At 40.3% G+C, this 12,211-nt stretch overlaps 1 protein-coding gene across 6 annotated transcripts in view; it reads left to right on the top strand.

Annotated features, from left to right (window-relative positions):
* Positions 1-5,026: 5,026 nt before the first annotated feature.
* BCLAF1 (BCL2 associated transcription factor 1) overlaps positions 5,027-12,211 on the top strand; it is a 30,895-nt gene continuing 23,710 nt past the window's right edge. For 4 of the 6 annotated variants that reach the window (XR_009495802.1, XM_005210976.5, XM_005210974.5 and 1 more), the window contains exon 1: positions 5,027-5,160. The gene's annotated coding sequence lies outside the window, so the exon portion shown is untranslated. 6 annotated transcript variants of the gene reach the window in all.

Genomic DNA, 12,211 nt, shown 5'->3' with positions numbered 1-12,211 from the left:
CAACCTTGTAAGTCAACTACACTTCAATAAAAATTTTTTTTTAAAAAGGTAATGTGCTAGGCAAAATAACAATAAAAATCACAGGGCTTTTGGCAAAAATAGACTTAGGATATAATACTCAAAAACTTCATCAGTTACATGTGAAAAAAAATAGGAACCTAGCAAGTATGGTAGCAGAGTTTCATACATGTTAAGTGGTTAAGAAACACATAAATACTAAAATACTATTTTATTTTAAAAACACCTGGTTTACTTGTAGAAATGAGTATCAAGAAAGCTGTGAGCTGTTGTGAAGAGGCAGAAGGAGAGAAATCTGAAATCAGAAGGAAAGCTGTAACATGAACAGAGGATGAATGTGAGTTGTAATAGCTGGTAGGTGCTGGAGTTGCTTATGTTTCAGAATTCTCATTCAGTTCAGTTCAGCTGGGTGTTAATTATTGCACTCATGTAGTGTTTCTTGCAGACTAAGTGGCACAGAAGCCCACTGTCCTTGTCTTTTTGACTTCACACACTTAAGCACATGCTTCTTTTGGCTTCAAAGACAACCTCCGAGATGGTCTCCAATGATTTCCACTTTCTGGTATCCACACCTTTTAGTCTGCTTTCACACTGCACCAGGATAGGTCTGAACAGCCAATAAAATATAGTAGAGTGATGGTGTCACTTCTGAGATTAGCTTATAAAGGTAACAACTTCTGTCTTGGACTCCCCTTTCTCCCATCATTAACTGGGGGAAGCCAGCTATAGCATGAGGACACTGAGGCAACCCGTGCAGAGGTCCATGTGATTGGGAACTGAGGTCTCCTGCCAACGTTCACATGAGTGATTGTGGAGTGCATCTCCAGACTTCAGATGTTTGCAGTCTCAGCTGACAACTTCACTGCAACTTCATGAGAGACCCTGAGCCAGAATCAGGCAGATAACCCCTCCAGATTCCTGACCCACAGACACTGTGAAATTATTGTTTAAAGTTGCTACGTTTTGTTATACAGTAACAGAGAAACTACTACATTTGATTTTGTCTTCTACCTCCCTGGCTGTTTTTTCTCAATCTCCTTACTGGTTCCTCTCCTCTTTAAATAAATGTATAAATGTTGAAATTCCCTGGAGCAGAAAAGATCACCTTCTGTTTCTGGAATGGAAAGAATGGTAGTGAACATAATTAATCAAGAGGAGGGTGGTTCCAGGTGAGAATAAATAGATAAGTGCAGGTCGTGGTACATAAGTGGTTATGTATATATAGTGGATAAGCTACATAAGTAGTTTGGATTTCAATCCAGCTGCAGTGGAAGGTTAAGATTGTAATCAGAGATATGGCATGATTTATTTGAAAGGGATCATTCAAGTTCTCTCTGAGAAATGGACTGACAGTGGGCAGGGAGACCAGCTAGGAGGCTGTTTTAGTTTAAGTGAGATAACAATGATAATTGTGAGAAAAGGAAAATGCAAATAATTGTAAATGTATTTTGGAAATGGATTGACAGGTCTCAGCTTATTTATTGGATTAAAAATTCAGGGAAAGAGGAAATAGTGTTGCTCCCTAGATTTTGACCTTAATTCACTGGATTTTGATAGTGTTATAATAGTTGGGAAGATTGGAGAGAATAATAGGGAAGGAAAGAATAAACAGGTTGGGAAAAAGAAAGGAAATTAGAAATTTCATTTTTTTCTAACATTTTCATTTATTTATTTAGATGCACTGGGTCTTAGTTTCAGCATGCAGGATCTAGTTCCCCCACCAGGGACAAATTCAGACCTCCTGCATTGGGAGCATTTAAAACTAAACTAATTTAGTTTTAGCCACTGGATCACCAGGCAAGTCCCAGGAATTCCATTCTTAATATTAGGTTTGAGATGTGTGTGAAACCTCCAAGAAAGACAAGGTATGAAGTCAAGTATGTGTGGGTCTGTGGTTCAAAGAATTCCAGTTTTGAGATAAAGTACAAAGATGATACTTAAAATCACAGGATGACAGATATAGAAAGACAAGAGATGACTCAGGACTGAACCCTAAAGAATTTCAACAAAGAATGTTCTGCTCCTCCTATAACCTCTCTCAAGGAAGAAATGGTTTTTGGTGATAAAGCTAATAATAATTCCATTACCTCACTTTTGGTGGCCTTTCCTCTCTGCTCTTTAATAGCTAGATTAAATAGCCAGCTGGCATAATCTGTGGGCAAGTATTTCTTATGAAAACTTTGAAAGTATTACATTTATTGCAATAATCTTTGTGAGAAAGATGCACATTAATCTTGGTGGGACTTAAGAACAATGCTTAACAGTCATATTTTGATATTTCAATTTTTTTAAATGAATATTAAAGAACAATAGTGTAATAAATAATTCTTGAATATATAATTTTGGTAATTTTAAATCTTGGGGAAAAAACAACTTCCATGTTCGTAGCAGGCAAATCGAGGATAGAAAGGGGGGGGGGCGGGGTGGAGGAGGGTGGAACCCAGTCAACTTGCGCTCACCAGTAGGAAGTGAAATAGATTTGGCAAGGGAACCATTTCAATTGTACAGATACGAAAAAATGCCAGACCATTTGGGAAAATATCCTCATAAATAGAAAATGTCTCTACCCAAAACACAGCATGCAGTTGAGGGTTCTTGTTTGTGAGCAACAGAAACCAACTCTGGTTAGCTCATTCAGAAATTTACTGAAATATCAGCTAGCTCCAAGTATCAGGATACATTTTATCACACACACACAAAAAAAGAAATCAATACAAAGCCTTGGGAAGGATAGGAACTGAGGAGGTAGCAGAAACAATAGCCAACCACTCACAGCCCCCCAGCCTACATAACCTAAACTCTTTTGGCCCAACTTTGTTTTGCCTGCTTCCCACTACTAATGGGTTAGCAACAGTTACTATTCTCAGGGAGTGGGAACACGCCCTCCAAATTCCCCTTCAACTTTAATTTCCCCAAATGAGAAAACAGTTCCAATGTTGTTCAGCCTAAAAAGACAAACAAAACCAGTAGAAGGAGGGAGTCTGCCTTCCAAGTCTAACCTTCCAACACCATTTTCAGATAGCAAGTCCTTTCTTGTTCTCTCTTTCAAGTTACCTTAAATGAAACAAACCAAAACCCTAAGGAAAGAGTTTTATAAACATAGAGTAAACTATCAATGTTAAGTTAAATTTAGCTTACTGATTGATTATTCTTTTTGTAGGCATTTATCTTATTAAGGTTGGTCATTTGTTTACAATTACTATTTCTTCTTGGGAAAATTTCTTTTTATACAATGTCCTTTTGTTAAATGGGCTCTTGATTTTCTCATGTTCCTCTCCACTTTCTTTGTATTTTCAACAGGGTAAAAAGTTCCATTACAAAGAATGGAACTGTATTGGTGGAATGTCAGGTTTTGAAAGTAAAAGAAAACAATACAGTGAAGTACATAAACCATGATCTAAATTCAATATCCTCTAATTTTGGAGATTGATAAAAGTGTCATATATCAAATGAACCTAATTCAAAAGAAGCCTGGATTGCTTTTTATTAAAGGATTTGTTCCAATGTCTCTTCTACTTAGTTATTACCTCAGGTTATTTAAAGGCAGTTATACTGCCTCAGATAGCAACATGACTTCGTTTTCAATGCATTCGCAACAGAATTGCAGAGAAACGCTTAAGATAATATCCTAGCTTATAAAACACTCTTGTCAGATTGTGGTTTATCCTGATATAATGGGTAAGGGCTTTTAGCTTTAAATCAACCCCCTCCCTTACTTGCAGAATAGTAGTTGTATTGAGCCATCAACGGCTTTTCCTTTTTTTCTTGTAATATAGTTTATCCATTCAACAAATATTTATTGAGCACCTGCTGAATGCTTGGGACTTATCAGTGCACGACATAGGCCAGAGATTCCTGCTTCCACATTCTGACAGTGGTGAGGGGTTGAGGGGCAGGCTGTACAAGAAATAACCGAGAATACATCCCATAAAAATGAGGTATTTTTTCTAGTTGAGCTCGTAAATTGGACGTGATGAGAGAATGCCCTAAGCACAGTATTAAATCCACGGCTAGGGCCCAACACTGGACTGCATTTACTGACAGAAGACTGGTTACTAATTAGAACTTTTAAATCCTTTCAGGCAGTTCAGGTCCCTTAACAACAAAGTAATAACGATTTTAGGCCCTAAGGAATTACGCGCAGCTAAGTCTTAATAGAAAATGTACTACGACTCTTACTTGAAATTTTATCCAAATGAAAAAATGTGGCTTCCCTTATTCATAATCTGGTTTATATTTTTGGCAGATTAGGTTGTTTCTGGACCAGCACAACTGATCGTTAAGCTTCGTGTTTTGCTTTATTTTTATGCTCAAACCAACGTCTCGAGGCGTCTAAGTGGTAATGCTTTAACCACGTCCGAGGACAAGAAGCAACCTCTGACGCAAACCGCCAGGATAGCCTAAGCCACTTCGGAGTACTGCAGCGTGAACTCCGCTACGGGTGGGAGAGTTGGTGTGACGCCACTCAAGAAACGGACGCAGATCGTGGCCATTTTTCTACTTCTAAGTGCGTCTGGCATATTTTCTATCAAACAAAAAGCTACACTTCCTAGCTTACAGTTGGCGTCTGAGAAAAAACTCGGCGCTTCCTGGCAGAGAGACGCAATGTGCTAATAGAGTCCGTGTCTTTTCCTCAGTGTGAAATTATCCTTTTGTTTCCGGCCTGGTCAGAGTTGGTCCCACAGAAAAAATAGACCAGACGAGCAAAAGTGGGGGCAAGCGAGGTCCGGAGGGTTCGCTCAATGCAAACCAGAGAGACCAGCGAATACCCCGGTGTGGAACCACGACCTCACATCACCAAAACACCCCACCCACTTTCTACCGCCACCCTGGCGGAGGCGGCTGATGAAGACCGGAAGGCGGAGCCGCCAGATCATCGCGCGAGACCAGCCACGCGACTTCCCAGAAAGCCTCAGGCAACATCTTTACCGCGGCCGGAGAGCGGGTTTAGGGCGGTGGAGTGGGTGGGACTTGGTCAGATATTTAGCGGCACCGGAGGCCACGCCCCAAATCGGAAGTGACGGAGAGGAGCTAGCGCGTCGAAGATACCTCTATGGTTTTCCTCCCGTTCTTGAGTGGGGAAATGGCCGCTGTGTAGTTACCGGTGAGATAAGTCCCGGGAACCGTCCTTCGGCGTGTCAGGTAGGCCTTGCGTTGCGTCTAGATAACTCAAAAGGCAGTGAATATCGAGGAGGAATGAATATTACTGAATCTTTTGTTGGTAGTGGCGGGTTGGCGGTGACAGGAGAGCCCAGGAAACGTTGTGCCGTTATTTATGCGTTTCCCAGCCAGTTTCCCTCAGGCTTTCGAGGCACTACGGGCCGAAAAGGTGGGGGGTGGGGTGAGCAGCGAGAACCGTGCGCGCGCGCGCGCCTGCGAGCCTGGCTCGAGACCCACAGACCGCGCGGCCTTCCGTGCGCCTGCGCAGATCTGCGTTTTCAACCCTTCCCCCATTTTCCTCAGTCCGGACCTCTGCGCGTGGCCGACTGAAAGCTCTCCCCGGCGCACGCGCGCTTCCTCTTCTCTCCCTTCTCCGCCTACGGCTCCTCTGGCGGTCCGAGGTGCAACTTGTGTTCGTTTCTCATTGGCTGGAATCGCCACCTTTCTTTCCGGCCTGAGAGGCTTGGACAAAATAACTAACCTGCAACAAAGTGCTTTGGGTAGGTTAACCCCTTTTCGCGCCCTCTTTTAACTCCTTTTCCCAGGCTTCACGCTCCCGGTCGGTTTACGCCTTGATTTTGTTACTCTAGTTTGTCCTAGGATCTCGTTCCGCGCTCTCTGACCCCGGCATCCGCCTCCGGCTTTCTGGGTTGCGGGAAAATTTTCTTCGGGTTCCCCTGGTAACTGATTTGAAGCGAGAGCGCACTCTTGACTCTAGGATTTGGTGCCTAGTTACTAGCTTGGGCAGCGGTCTCAGCCGATGGGTGTAAGGACGGCCCTGCCACCTCCGGGGCTAAAGGGCAGTTCTGGAGTATCCGCTAAGCCACGTCCTTCATGCAGTTTTAGCCACTGTACCTTGTGAGAAAAGTTGCATCCGCGATTGGTGGTATAAATGGATGGATGGGAGTGGTGAGTTGAGGTTAGGGACTTTGCCATCATAAATCCTTGGTTGGCTTTATTTAAATTTTAAGGTGTATCTCGTCAGAATCCAGCAGTAGTGGCAACTACTTTTCTAAGTCAAACTTTATTTATTTTATATATATGTATAATTTTAGAAGTGAAAAAACTTGAAATTAAATTTGGAGGTAGATATGACCAAAAATGACATACAGAGATGAGCTCCTTCAGTCTTGTATTTTTTTGTGCAGCAGCGCCTCTTAAATTTGGGGGATATTAAAAGGCAAAACAGTTTATTTCTCACTGTGAATTCTCATTCAGATTGGACTATAGCTGGAATGGTTGGGCTACAGTTTAGACAAAGAACCTTTACATAGGAGGAAACGCTACCAGTTTATTTGCAGTTTTATATGATCCTAGACAATTTTGGATAACTAATTGAATGGGAGGATTATGTGTCCGAAATAACTTACTTTAGGTGAGTAAACTAAAGCCTGTCTACTGATGGCAGTTAGCATCTTGTTTTAAGAATACCACACTTTTCATTGTCACATTGTGGTAGTCATGGGAATCCTCCTTGATTCAGATAATTGTGGCAAAGGAAATTTTTTGGCTAGAGCTGATTCTTGAGTTGGAAGAGCAGTAGTGTTTCAGGACTTGGAGATAGATCTCTGAAAACTTGTGACTTGGGTAGGCTCAGGTTTAGTTCAGTGTATTGAATATGGGCGGCTACCTATACTAGATTAGCTATGTGAGTGACAACTTGTGTTAATAGAAATGGAAAGTCTTTTCGCTTCTATTATATATAGAACTTCGTATTAGGGTTTTTCAGAAGCTGCATTCAGAATCATTGGGGAAGGACAGGGAAGCCTGGCATGCTTCAGTTCATGGGGTGGCAGAGTCAGACACGACTTAGCAACTGAACAACAACCACAGCTATGTAATTTACAGTGATTTATTAAGTGACAAAAAAGTGGATAAGGGAATTGGGAAGTCCAATTGTCTCTGACTGGTAAGTGTAAATGTTTAGGTTATAGCTGTAGGTTATGAATTTGTTTATTTTTCAGTTCAAGTTTCTTAAACAGTGGTTGTCAGTGTTAGCCCCAGAATGTTAAGTAGTTAATATTTTCTTTGCCCCCAGCTGGAAAAAAGTCAACAAACGTTGTTCAGTTGTTAAGTCGTGTCCAACTATTTGCGACCCCCATGGACTGCAGCACACCAGGCTTCCCTGTCCTCACCATCTCCCAGAGCTTGCTCAAATCCATGTATATTGAATGGGTGATGCCATCGAACCATCTCGTTTTCTGTCATACCCTTCTCCTCTTGCCTTCTTCACTCTTTCCCAGCTTCAGAGTCTTTTCTAATGAAATCAGCTCTTTCGCATCAGGTGGCCTAAGTGTTGGAGCTTCCTTCAGTCCTTCCCATGAATATTCAGGACTAATTTCCTTTAGGATTGACTGGTTGGATCTCCTTGCAGTCCAGGGTCCCTCGAGTCTTCTCCAATACCACAGTTCAAAAGCATCAGTTCTTCCATGCTCAGCCTTCTTTATGGTCCAGTTCTCACATCCATTCATGACTACCGGAAAAACCATAGCTTTGAATAGATGGACCTTTGTTGGCAAAATAATGTCCTCTGCTTTTTAATAATGCTGTCCAGGTTGGTCATAGCTTTTCTTCTAAGGAGCAAGCATCTTTTAATTTCATGGATGCAGTCACCATCTGCAGTGGTTTTGGAGCCCGAGAAAATAAAGTCTGTTTCCGTGGTTTCCTCATCTATTTGCCATGAAATGATGGGATTGGATGCCATGATCTTCGGTTTTTCAGTGTTGAGTTTTAAGCCAACTTTTTCACTCTTCTCTCTTTCATCAAGACGGTCTTTAGTTCTTCTTTGCTTTCTGCCATAATGGTGGTCTCATCTGCATATCTGAGGTTATTGATATTTCTCCGTGCAATCTTGATTCCAGCTTGTGTTTCATCCATCCTGGCATTTTGCATGATGTACTCTGCATAGAAGTTAAATAAGCAGGGTGACAATATACAGCCTTGATGTAGTACTCCTTTCCCAATTTGGAACCAGTCCAGTGTTTGATACTAAGTATTTAATATTTTCTTTGCCCCCAGCTGGAAAAAAAAACCTACAAACATTAATGTAATAATAATACAGGTTGACATTTGTGTGTTATTTCGGAATTTTCAAACCTTCAACTTGATCTAGTATTTCTCCATATACTAGTTTAGCTCAGGCACTCAGTTGTGTCCGACTCTTTGCAACCCCATGGACTGCAGCACGCCAGGCTTCCCAGTCCACCACCAACTCCTGGAGCTTACTCATACTCATGTCCATCAAGTCGGTGATGCCATCCAACCATCTCATCCTCTGTCACCCTCTTCTCCTGCCTTCAGTCTTTCCCAGCATCAGGGTCTTTTCCAATGAGTCCATTCTTCGCTTCAGGTGGCCAAAGTATTGGAGTTTCAGCTTCAGCATCAGTTCTTCCAATGAATATTCAGGGCTGATTTCTTTTAGGATAGACTGATTGGATCTTCTTGAATTCCAAGAGTCTTCATTGATGCCAAAGCATCAGTTCTTTGGCGCTCAGCTTTCTTTGCAGTTCAGCACTCAGATCTGTACATGACTGCTGGAAAAACAATAGCTTTGACTAGACGGACCTTTGTTGGCAAAGTAATATCTCTGCTTTTTAATATGCCGTCTAGGTTAATCATAGCTTTTCTTCCAAGGAGCAAGCGTATACTAGGAGGAGGCCAAAAAAGGTAGAAAACTTTTTAGGGCCACATGAACCAGGGAGTGGCACAATCTGGTCTGGAATGCAGGTATTCTTTTTCTCAGTTCTGCATGCTTTTTTCTAAAGCAGGCCGCCAAGGAGCTGGACACAGAACCAAAAATTTGTGACTAAACCATTTTTTTTTTTAAGCTTTTTCTTAAGGAAATATTCAAGCACAAAAGTGGAATATTGAGCTGTTATTTAGGCTTAATAATTATCAGCATTTACCAACTTTAACATTATTTGCTTTTTTTTGAGAGTGCTTAAAAATTATTTTATATTGGAGTATAGGTGATTAACATTGTGTTAGTTTCAGGTGTAAAGTGATTCAGTTATACATGTGAAATCTGTTCTTTTTCAAATTCCATTTTTCTGGAGTATTTTAAAGCAAAATTCCACTCATTTTATTAAGCATTTCTTGAGTTTGGAGCCTTAGACCACTTGGCCATCCTCACACCCTGTTAAGCATTTCTTGACTTTTTAAATACTGCTGACTAATGCTATGCCAAAAATATTAAATATTAATCATTTGAAGTGAAATTAATAAACTTTGAATATAGACCATGTGCCAGATAAGTCATTTCTATTTATTAGTTTAGTACATTTAATCTTAAGCCTATGAGTAAGTACTGTTACTAGCTTTATTTTATATCTGTGGAAAGTGAAGCTGAAAGAGATTAAAGTAATTTGTCCAAAGTTGGGTAGCTGGTTAATTGTCAAACCAGAATTTTGAACCTAGTCAATTGGAGTAATAGTCATGGGAGGTATTTTTAGGATTATTAAAGATATGAATAGCAGTAGTTTCCAAAAATTTGGAGCCCACATCCTGAATATGCTAAAATTAAGACTGGGCTCAAGTACTTACTGTTACTTCAACCTTCTAATTTGTCTCCCTTTTCTTTGCTCCATGTGGTTCATGCTCTATACAGCAGCCATCTTAAAATGCAAATAAATAAGATGGTGACACTTCCCAAATCAGACCTTTTACGACCTTCCCATTACAGTTAGAGTAAAATCTCAACTCTACTCTGGCCTCCTTATTAGATGCCATTTGATTTAGTCCTTTCCTGTCTCCTGCCTTATCTTGTACCCTCTCATTGATCACAGTACCTCAGCCTTCTTACAAGTTTGTCTTGAATTGGTTAAGTTTGTGTCCTTTACCTAGAATGCTTTTCTTGGATCTTTGCAGTGTTCCTTCTCTTTAACTTGTTACCTTTTTAAAGATGGTTCAAGGATCCACTGTAGTAGTCCTCCTCTCCATCTCTTGACATCACTTTGTGTTCTTTGGTTTCTCTCTTCCCCTGGCTTGAACGTAAGCTCCAACAGAGAAGGGAACTTAATGTCTCACTTAAAGTGCTGTGTTTCCTACAGTAGTAGTGTCTGGCTTCTGATAGTCTCCTTTGTTTAAATTCATATGAATTATGAAAGCTTAAATTCATCTGAAAGGTGGGGTTAAATATGTAGCTTATGGGATTATGAGGATTAAATAAGGTAATTTTATTTAAAGTCACCTAGCACAGTTCTTCAGAGAAGGCAATGGCACCCCACTCCAGTACTCTTGCCTGGAAAATCCCGTGGATGGAGGAGCCTGGTAGGCCGCAGTCCACGGGGTCGCTGAGGGTCAGATATGACTGAGCAACTTCACTTTCACTTTTCACTTTCGTGCATTGGAGAAGGAAATGGCAACCCACTCCAGTGTTCTTGCCTGGAGAATCCCAGGGACGGGGAAGCCTGGTGGGCTGCTGTCTGTGGGGTCGCACAGAGTTGGACAGTGACTTGGCAGGGACCTGTCGTGTCTCCCATAATATATAACACAGTGCTTTGTATATAGACTTCCGTTTAAAGTAGAAAAAAGGCAAGCTGATTACAATTTTTGTACTGTCTTAAATATTAACAGTATTAAATGTTAATTTGTAATGTATATTATTAACGTATTATGTGTCATATTTTGTATATGATCATTGAGTTTTTTGTATGGATGCTTGAATATATTCATTGATTGTGAATAAGAAGGTACGTCTGCTAGGCTAACAGCCTACAGCCCCTTTTCCCTCACTTTGCTGTTTCTAGCATATATTTTCTTGGTACCTCAGAAAATCATGACTTGGAGTAAAGAGAGACTTGGCAATTGGTTCTTCTTTGGATATACAGAAACTAAAATAAGCCTTTTAGAATTGTTTGGGGGTAAGTGTTGGTTAAAATGAGCCTTGTATCACTTCCAGCAGTGAATCAGTAGTATTGGACTTCTCGGTCAGAATAAAGTTTCATAACAGCCTATCAGTTTAGAAGATGAGAGTTTTTCTCTGCCCACTTGGGGGATCTAATATTTTTAAAACTAAACATAGGAATACTTTAGAAATCTTTCTGTTTAATGTATCCGTGTTCTTTTGTTTTTGCTAATTTTTATTTTGCTATATTTCCCATACTTGCTAGGTTCCTATTCTTTCTTCCTATCTTAAAAATAAAATAATTCCCTTAGCTGTAAGGCCCTGTATAAATATTTAGGGAACATGTTATTGTTTTACCAGTTTAATCTTATTTCTTCTACTTTGTGTTTTCATTTTTATTACATTTTTTCCATTGGATCAATAATTTGATAGGACAGATATTAATGTGGGTTTTTTTCCCACTTAAACTGATTTATTAATTCCTTGAGTGTAGTCACATACAATTTTGTATTGTTTAGTTTCTGATCCCCTCGTAGTTTTGACTGTGCTTTGTACATAGCTGAAAATGTGTGCTAAGTCATTTCAGTCATGTCTGACTCTTTGTGACCCCATGGACTGTAGCCCTTCAGGCCCCTCTGTCCATGGGATTCTCCAGGCAAGAATACTAGAGTAGGTTGCTATGCTGTCCTCCAGGGGATCTTTCTGACCCAGGGAACAATCGTGTGTCTCCTGCATTGCAGGCAGGTTCTTTACTACTAGCGCCACCTGGGAAGCCCCATAATTGATAATAACTGAATTTTATTCATAAGGCTAAGCATTTCAGTAAATACTGAAATTGCTCAATACTTTGTGTATAACTTAAATTTATTTGCATAGTAATGTAAATTAGTTTCGGAAGAGCTCTGGCTTCCAGTTGATACTTGTTTCATCTACTGGCTGGTTGTTTTTTTTTTTTTTTTGAAACATCTGGTATATAAGCAGCAGCAGCATGATAGTTGTTACATTAACTTTAAAAATCGGCTTCAAATGAAACTGAACTATATGAAAGGAAGTGGTCAGGAGAAGATAAGATAAATAGCATTAAAGTAAACTCAAACTATAGTTGTTATAAACTGTAGCATTATGAATACTAACTGTAGATGGTAGTAGTTGAATCCTAAGTTGTGTCTGACTCTTGCGACCCCATGG

This window comes from Bos taurus, chromosome 9 (assembly GCF_002263795.3).
Source record: "Bos taurus isolate L1 Dominette 01449 registration number 42190680 breed Hereford chromosome 9, ARS-UCD2.0, whole genome shotgun sequence".
Classification (NCBI taxonomy): Eukaryota; Metazoa; Chordata; class Mammalia; order Artiodactyla; family Bovidae; genus Bos; species Bos taurus.
This window is presented reverse-complemented; position numbering and strand designations above follow the sequence as displayed.